This window comes from Panthera uncia, chromosome D1 (genome assembly GCF_023721935.1).
Source record: "Panthera uncia isolate 11264 chromosome D1, Puncia_PCG_1.0, whole genome shotgun sequence".
Classification (NCBI taxonomy): Eukaryota; Metazoa; Chordata; class Mammalia; order Carnivora; family Felidae; genus Panthera; species Panthera uncia.
The window spans coordinates 53374564-53384148 of record NC_064808.1 but is presented as its reverse complement, the minus strand read 5'-3'; positions in this window follow the sequence as shown (position 1 = coordinate 53384148).

Genomic DNA, 9585 nt, shown 5'->3' with positions numbered 1-9585 from the left:
TATTTGGTATGTGTTTTGCAAATATTTTGTCCCAGTCTGTGGCTTGTCTTCTCATTCTCTTAGTATCTTTTACGTATCAGAAAATTTTAAAAATTTTGATGCTTATTTATTTTTGAGAGAGAAAGTGAGAGAGTATGCACACACACACGTGAGCAAGCAGGGGAGGGGCAGAAAGAGAGAGAGATGCAGAATCTGAAGCAGACTGTCAGCTGTCAGCACAGAGCCTGATGCAGGGCTCGAACCACAAGATCATGACCTGAACTGAAGTTGGAGGCATAAGGGACTGAGACACCCCGGCATCCCAGAAAATTTAGATTTTAATTAAGGCTAGCTTGTCAGTTCTTTCTTTCATGGATCATGCCTTTGGTTGTGTATCTTTTTTTTTTTTAATGTTTATTTATTTTTGAGAGAGAGAAAGAGTGAACGGGGGAGGGGCAAAGAGAGAGGGACAGAGGATCCAAAGTGAACTCTGTGCTGACAGCAATGAGCTCCCCCTCGGCTGGAGCTCACAAACTATGAGGTCATGACCTGAGCCGAAGTCCTATGCTCAACTGATGGAGCTACCCAGACTCTCCTGATTTTGTATCTTACAGGTCATCACCAGGGGCACCTGGGTGGCTCAGCTGGTTAAGCATCCACCTCTTGATCTCAGCTCTGGTCTTGATCTCAGGGTCATGAGTTCGAGCCCCGCGTCAGGCTCTGTGCTGACAGCTCAGAGCCTGGAGCCGGCTTCGGATTCTGTGTCTCCCCTCTCTCTGCCCCTCCCCTGCTTGTGCTCTGACTCTCTCTCAAAAAATAAAATAAAGTAAACATTAAAAAAAAGTCATCACAAAACCCAGGTCACCTAGATTTTCTTATACATCATCTCCTAGGAGTTTTATAGTTTTGCATCTGTGATCTATTCAAGTCTGTGATCCATTTTCAATTACTTCCTGTGCCTTCACAAAAAGTGTGATGTGTATCCAGATTTATCATTTTGTATGTGATGTCCAGTTGTCCTGGCAACATTTGTTGAAAAGATTCTCTTTGCTCCATTTTATTGCCACTGTCCCTTTGTCAAAGAGCAGTTGATTATACTTATGTGAGTGTATCTGTGGACTCTCTGTGTCATTAATCCGTTTGTTTATTCTTTTGCCAATACCACATTGTCTTTTTTGTGCGTGTTTATTTTCTGAGAGAGAGAGAGAAAGCTAGTGAGGGAGGGTCAGAGAGAGAGGGAGACAGTGGATCCAAAGCATCCTCCTCAATGATAGCAGAGAGCCCGATGCGGGGCTCAACTCATGAGCCCCGAGATCACGACCTGAACTGAAGTGGGATGCTTGCCGCTTAACGACTGAGCCACCCAGGTGCCGCCCACATTGTCTCGATTACTGTAGCTTTGCAGTAAGTTTTGAAGTCAGGTATTGTCATTTATCCAACTTCGTTCTTCTCAATATTGTGCTGGCTGTTCTGGGTCTTTTGCATCTCCACATAATCTGTAGGCTCAGTTTGTCAATATCTACCAAGTAACTTGCTGGGATTTTGATTGGGATGACATTGGATCTATAGATCAAGTTGGGAACAACTGACATCTTGACGATATTGAGTCTTCCTTACATGAAATATGTCTCCTTTATTTAATTCCTTGATTTCGTTCATCAATTTCATAGTTTCCTCACATAGATTTTATACATAGTTTGTTAGATTTATACCTATGTATTTCATTTTTTTCCAGATGCTATTATGAATGATACATATTTTTTAATTTCAAATTCCACTTGTTCATTGCTAGTATGTGGGAAGGCAGTTGACCTCCACATATTAACTTTATATCCTTCAATCTTGCTATAATCACTTATTAGTGCCAGAAATTTTTTTGTCATTTCTTCAGATTTTCTTTTTTCTTTTAATTTTTTTAAATGTCTATTTATTTTTGAGAGACAGAGCGAGACAGAGGGTGAGTGGGGAAGGAACAGAGAGAGACACACACAGAATCCAAAGCAGGCTCTGAGCTGTCAGCACAGAGCCTGATGTGGGGCTTCAACTCACAAACCGCGAGATCATGGCCCGAGCAGAAGTCAGATGTTTAACCAGCTGAGCCACCCAAGTGCCCCAGATTTTCTTTATAGATGAATATGTCATCTGTGAACAAGGACACTTTATTTCTTCCTTCCCAATCTGTACCTTTTATTTCCTTTTCTCATCCTGATCATCCGGATGCATTAGCTAGAACTTTCAGTACAATGCTGAGAAGTGAAAGGGACCTCCTTACCTTGTACCTGATCTTAATAGGAAAGCTTCAAGTTTCTCACCATTGAGTATGTTAGCTCTACCTCCAACCCTTGATTGGGTTGAGTTGGGGAACCAAGGGTTCCTAGCATCGTGGGATCAAACCCCGTATTGGGCTCTGTGCTGAGCGCGGAGCCTGTTTAAGATTCTCTCTCTCCCTCTCTCTCTCTCTCTCTCTCTCTCCCCCTTGCCTATCTCCCCCGCTTGTGCTCGCGCTCTCTCTCAAAAAAAAAGTATGTTAGCTCTAGGTTTTTTGGTAGATATTCCTTATCAAGTTGAGCAGTTTCTAGTAAATATTTCATTTCAGTTATTGTACTGTTCTACCCTAATTTCTATTTCAGTTTTTAAATAATTTTTATTTCTTTTTTTTTATGTCTTTTTATTTTTTAGGTAGGCTCCATGACGAATGTGGGGCTTGAACACATGATCCTGAGATCAAGAGTCACATGTTTTACTGACTGGTGCCAGCCAGGCATCCCAGTGATTTTTATTTCTTTATTGACGTTCTCTATTTAGTGAGACATCATTTTCATATTTCCTTGAATTCTTTAGACATAGTTTCCTCTTTTTTAAAAAAAAAAAAAAGTAGGCTCTACGATCAACACGAGGCTTGAACTCATGATCCTGAGGTTAAGAGTGTCACGCTTTGCCTACTGAGCCAGCCAGCCACCCTACTTCTTGCTTATAATAGCTGGTTTAAAGTCTTTGTCTAATAAGTCCAGTGTCTGGGCTTCCTCAGGGACCGTTTATTCTGAGTGCTTTTTTCCCCCCTGTGTATGACTCACACTTTCCTGTTTCTTTGCATGTCTCATATTTTTTGTTGAAAATTGGGTAATTTTTAAAAAAGATTTTATTTTTAATCTCTACATTCCATGTGGGGCTTGAACTCACAACCCCAAGATCAAGAATTGCACACTCCACCAACTGAGCCAACTAAGTCCTCAAAAATTGGGTGTTTTAATTAATGTAAGATGGCAACTCTGGAAATCAGATCTCCCCAACTATGGCTTGAGTTGTTGCTGCTTATTTGTTTATCAACTTTCATGGGCTAATTCTGTAGAGTCTTATTTTCTTTGTCATATGCGGTCGCTGAAGTTTCTGCCTGGTTTGCTTAGTGGTCAGTTAATGATTGAACAGAAATTTCATTAAATTCCTTGAAGCAGTAAGTTTCCTACTTTTTACCAAGGGTTCAGGCAAGCCTTCAACACTCTGGCAGTTTACTCTGCCTTATTCCTCACTTCCTGCATGAGCAGGACCTCAAGCTCACCAGAGTTGATGGAGAGATTGGAACTTCCTCAGGTATTTCCTGGATGTGCTCACAGTTCTGTAAACATTTGCAGATTTCTAGATCCCGAGGTAATCAGAGATTTCATAGCCCTCCATCGACATTTCATTCCCCAATATTCCTCTTAAGTTTTTTAGCCAGCCTCTTGTTTGCTTCAGCTGGTGTTTCTGCCTCCGGCAGCTGGGACGTCAAACAATTTGCTGCTAATTGTTTAGACAAACAAAATAGAGTTTCTTGCTGTGAGAGTTCTGAATCAGGTCAAATAAAGACTAGTGCTATGAATGGGACTCTTCAAGGGAGCTTACAGATAGATCAAACGGTGACAGTTCTCTAGGGATGGGGCTGTTTGGGGAGTTCCACACCCATGCTGCCCCCTCTAGTGGCTGCTAGGCCACTGTTTTTCAAAGCTAGTGTAGTTGAGAGACTGCGGATTTGTGGAGCTCCTGTGGAGTTGGGGAGAGGAGGATGGGGAAGAAGCCGGTCAAAATTCACTGTTCCTACTGACATTCGACCATTTTTCTTAAACAAATTCTCCTTCGATTTTTGAAAGCCTTGGTTTCCAGACTCCTAAAAACTTGATTTTGACAATTTTTACCAGTATTATTGCTTTTATGGAGAAGCAGATTTTCAGATGTCTTTACTCCGCCATTCCAGAAGTGCTTCTTCAGACTACTTGTACTTTAAGAAGTATCAATGTTTAGATGCTATGGTCACTCATAAGAAAAATGGTCTTTGAGGGGCACCTGTGTGGCTCAGTCGGGTTAAGTGTCTGACTCTTGATCTCAGCTCAGGTTTTGATCTCTGGATAGTAAGTTCAAGCCCCATGTTGGGCTCCACACTGGGAGTGGAGCCTACTTAAAAAAAAGAAAAAGTGAAATGGTCTTTGAGTATACAGTCTATACTTAACATGAAGAAATAAAAGTTATTTTGGTGTGTTTTCTCCTTATAGCACAGCTTAAGTCCTTGCATAATGTGAAAGTGAACTTTCACTTCTTAGAAAGCATGTTAAGTTTTCACGACTCACATTATCCATCCCCTTGGGTCAAGAGAGAACAGAAAACATTAGGGTTCCTCACTTCTGGAGAAGTTAACATTTTTAATGTTCTAAAATATAAAATTGTAAAATATAATGTTCCTATTAATAACACGACTGAGGCTGAGGTTATTTCCTGACAACACTTTTTTTTTTTCTGTTTCCCTTATGCACGATCAGCCCCTAAATTCAGAATAACAAAGTTATCAAGGCATCTTTTACACCAAAATCATCTTGATGCTTCCCTGGAAGCTGTTAGAATACACAAAAAATTTGCTTTCTCACTGCCTGGCACTCAGAAGGAAAGGCTACAAGGAGGGATGCTAAAAATAATTCGGTATGGTCGGTATGCTCCATGTTTTTAAAATTAGCTATCAGTATTCTAAAGAGCTGCCTTGGGGCACCTGGGTGACTCAGTCAGTTGAGCACCACCTCTTAGTTTCCACTCCGGTCATGATCTCACGGTTTGTACGACTGAGCCCCCACTTGGGGCTCTGTGCTGACAGCGTGGAGCCTGCTTGGGATTTTCTCTCTCCCTCTTTCTCTCTGCCCCTCTCTGCTCACATGCTCACTCGCTCTCTCCCTCTCAAAACAAACAAACAAACAAAATCTGCCTTGTTCATCATGTCCATAATGTAGAGAAAGATGTCAAAGCCAAGAGAGGAGCTCATCCTTTCCAGAAGACTTTTCTACAGGGTGAAGTTTGTGGCTGTGAATGGTCAGTGACTGCGAACTTTCCCAAATTGGTAAAAACATACTCATGTTCACATGCAAGGGCTTGCATGATGCCTATCAACAAATTTATTTCCAAGATCATTTTATGCCTTCGTTTAAAATAACTTTTTATTATCGATAGTAAGTTTGGTGTACATCTTACACAATAGACTGTAAGGCCCTCAAGATTTCTAAATATATCCCCTGTCCATATCACCCAGAGCTCAAGGCAAGTAAGGAAGGACAAATAGAATCATCAAAAATAAGTTGGTTGCAAAGGTAACTCTCCTTCCCCAGATCCTAATAATATTTCCTCTTCAGAGTAGCCATCAACTGAGACTTCATGAAATGCAGCAGTCACCAGTAGCTTCATGCTCTGTTGTCTTTCTCCTCGATGAAGCTTCTCTCTTTCACTCTGATATTGGACATCAGTAGGTCTCTAGATCATTCGGTCCTGCCAACAAGGAGGTTCTATTCTCTCCTTTTGTTTTCCCAAAGATTCTGCCATACTTGACAGGAGAACAGACTCATGGGTCTGACATCACCACCATAGCTGACCCTTGGACAGTGCAACACATTGTAGCTGTGAGGCTTGAGGTTTCCAGAAAAATTTCAGTCCTAAAACAGAAGACTTCTATGGAGGGAGAAGCTAACCCACAGACAAGAAGCAGGAATATTTTTAAAGGAATTAGTGAAATTGAGAAGGCAATATGGTTGTGGCTGTTGTGTTGGTATTTTTGGTAATGTGCTTCATGATCTTTTTTTCATTAGTCATATGATGTAGCCCTTTTTCTCTCCTGGCTCTGGTTTCTAACCCTCAATTTAATAGACCATACTTGTGCCAACTGGAATAAACCCTTTCTCTAAAAAAAACCCTTGGTCAATGGGCCACACTCCTAAATATCTCTACTGGTACTGTCCATACCACACCAAGCACAGAGTCCCTCCTTGATTGCTGCATTTTCCCAACCAGTCTCTCAAAGTTTTGTTGTTTTTGATTTTAAAGAGCAGGTGGGGCTTCTGGGTGGCTCAGTCGGTTAAGCGTCTGACTTCGGCTCAGGTCATGATCTCACAGCTCATGAATTCCAGCCCTGCACTGGGCTCTGTGCTGACAGCTCAGAGCCTAGAGCCTGCTTCATATTCTGTGTCTCCCTCTCTCTCTGCCCCTCACCTGCTCGTTCTCTCTCTCTCTCTCTCTCTCTCTCAAAAATAAATAAACATTAAAAATTTTTAAATAAAAATAAAGAGCACATGAATGGGGGAGAGGGGCAGAGGGAGAGAGAGAGAATCTAATGTGGGGCTCCATCCCACAACCCTGTGGTCATGACCTGAGCCCAAATCAAGAATCAGACACACAACCAACTGAGCCACCGAAGCACCTCATCTCTCAAAGTTTATGATGGGATCGAGTTTGGCTCAGATGATAGATTTTTGTGGAGCCAGATTCTGAGTTCCTCAGAATCTGTCACCTCATGAACACACCCCACAGAAATTTAGAATCATTTAAGATCCTCTATATGCTACCATTGCAGGGGAGAGTATCATATAGGTAATCATTCACTCTTTTACAGATCATAAAATTTACTTATTTAAAGTTTACAAATATTTTGCCAAGTGGTACAACCTCACCATAAATGAGTTTTAGAAAATTTTCATGCCCCCTCATGTCCATTTATAATTAATCTTGGTTCCCAAATCCCAGCCCTAGGCAACCACTAATCTACTTTGTCTCTATAAATTTGCCTTTTCTGGAATTTTCATACAAATGGAGTTTCACTTAACATAGTGTTTTTAAGGTTCATCCATGACATTAGCATGTGTCAGTAGTTTGTTACTTTTTATTGCTGAATAATATTCCATTGTATGGGTAAAATACATTTTGTCTATACATTGTCTGGTTGATAGACATTTAGGTTATTTTAAGTCTTGACCTATTCTGAATAATGCTTCTTTTTTTTAATGCTTATTTATTTATTTTGAGAGAGATAGAGCATGAGCAAGGGAGGGGCAGAGAGAAAGGGACACAGAGAATCCCAAGCAGGCTCCACACTATCAGCACAGAGCGTAATGCGGGGCCCAAACACATGAACTGTGAGATCATGACCCTGCCCAGATCAAGAGTCGGACGCTCGACTGACTGAGCCACCCAGGCACTCCTCTGAATAATGCTTCTATGAACATTCACATACAAGTGTTTATGTGGATGTATATTTTCATTTCTCTTGGGTAGATGCTTAGAAGTGGAATTGCTGAGTTGTAAGGCAGTCTTACATGTAACTGTTTTTGAAACTGCCACACAGTTCTCCAAAAGACAGCACCATTTTACCTCTCTTTCAACAATGTATCAGAGTTCCAATTTCTCCACATCCTTGCCAACATTTGTTATTGCCTTTTTTACTATAAACATTCTAGTGGGTATGAAATGGTATCTTATTGTGGTTTTAATTTACATTTTTCTAATGACTAATGAATGGTATCAAGCATCTTTTCACATTCTTATTAGCCATTTGTGTAACTTCTGTGATGAAATGTCTGTTCATTCTATTGCCCATTATTTGATTGAGTTGTTTGTTTTCTAACTATTGAGTGGTAAGCATTATTTATATATTATGGATACAAATCCTTTATCAGATATGTGTTTTCCAGATATTTCCTCCAGTCTGTAACTTGTCTTTTAATTTTCTTGAAAAAATTGTTAATGTTTATTTATTTTTAAGAAAGAGAAAGAAAGAAAGAAAGAAAGAAAGAAAGAAAGAAAAAATACACTGTCCATCTTAGAATAGGTAGAAGCTTTTTTTTTTTTTTTTTGAGATTTTTTTTCTTTAAATAGTCTCTACACCCAACATAGGGCCAGAACTGATGACCCTGAGATCAAGAGTTGCATGCTCCACTGACTGAGCCAGCCAGGCGGCCCAGTAGAAGTTTTTTTTTTTTTTTTTTTTCAATGTTTTATTTTTGAGACAGAGAGAGACAGAGCATGAGCAGGGGAGGGGCAGAGAGAGAGGGAGACACAGAATCTGAAGCAGGGTCCAGGCTCCGAGCTGTCAGCACAGAGCCCAACGCGGGGTTCAAACTCACGGAGTGTGAGATCATGACCTGAGCTGAAGTCGGACACTCAACCGACTGAGCCACCCAGGCACCCCTAGAAGTTTTAATCTAAGAAATCTTTGCCTAACGCAACGTCTGTTAACTCTTCTCTTGTTTTCTTCTAGAAATTTTGTTTTAGCTGTCACACTTAAAAAGACTTCTTTTTTAACATTTATTTATTTTTGAGAGACAGAGAGAGAGTGCAAGTGAGGGAGGGGCAGACAGAGAGGGAGACAGAATCTAAAGCAGGCTCCTGGCTCTGAACTGTCAGCCCAGAGCCCAACATGGAGCTCTGACTCATGAAGGACAAGATCATGACCTGAGCTGAAGTTGTACACTTACCCACTAAGCCACCCAGGTGCCCCTTGGCTGTCACATTTAAGTCTATGATCTTTTTGAGTTAATTTTCTGTATATGGTATGACTTGAAGGTCATACCATAAGTTCACCTTTTTGTGTGTGGATAATCAGTTGTCCCAACACATTTGTTGAACAGACTATCCTTTCCCCCCGATGAATTGCCTTAGCACCTTTGTCAAATATCAATTAAATATAAATATAAGGATTTATTTCTGGACTCTCAGTTCTGATCCATTAATCTCTATGTCAATCCTTATGCCAGTACCGCTGCTGAGGAGATCTTAATATGGAAAATTATTAATACATTCTGCAAGCTAATGACTCCTCAGAACTTGAGAATGGCAACTCCAGAAAGTGGGACTCAGACAAGTATTCTTATACATGGTTCAGAAACAGCACAATAAGCTTTTAATAAGGCATGTTGGCTTGAGGTGATACCGATCTTAAATTTCACTCATTCTTTTTTTTTTTTTTTAAGATTTATTTATTTTTAAGAGAGAGCTCAAGCAGGAAAGGGACAGAGAGAGGGGGGGACAGAAGAGCTGAAACAGTCTCCACACTAACACCAGTGAGCCCAATGCGGGGCTTGAACTCATGAGTGGTGAGATCACAACCTGAGCCTAAGTCAGATGCTCAACCAACTGAGCCACCCAGGTGCCCCAAATTTCACTCATTCTAACACATCTATAAATAAGTTGCATTTGTAAATAGTATCATTGGTTCCATATTAAATGTAATACATCAGTTGGCCTTGTTTGCAAGACCACCTAGGATGGTGGCCAGTGGAACGCTCCACTTTTCATGTTGATGTAGTTCTTTGCATAGGGTTCAAAGGGCTG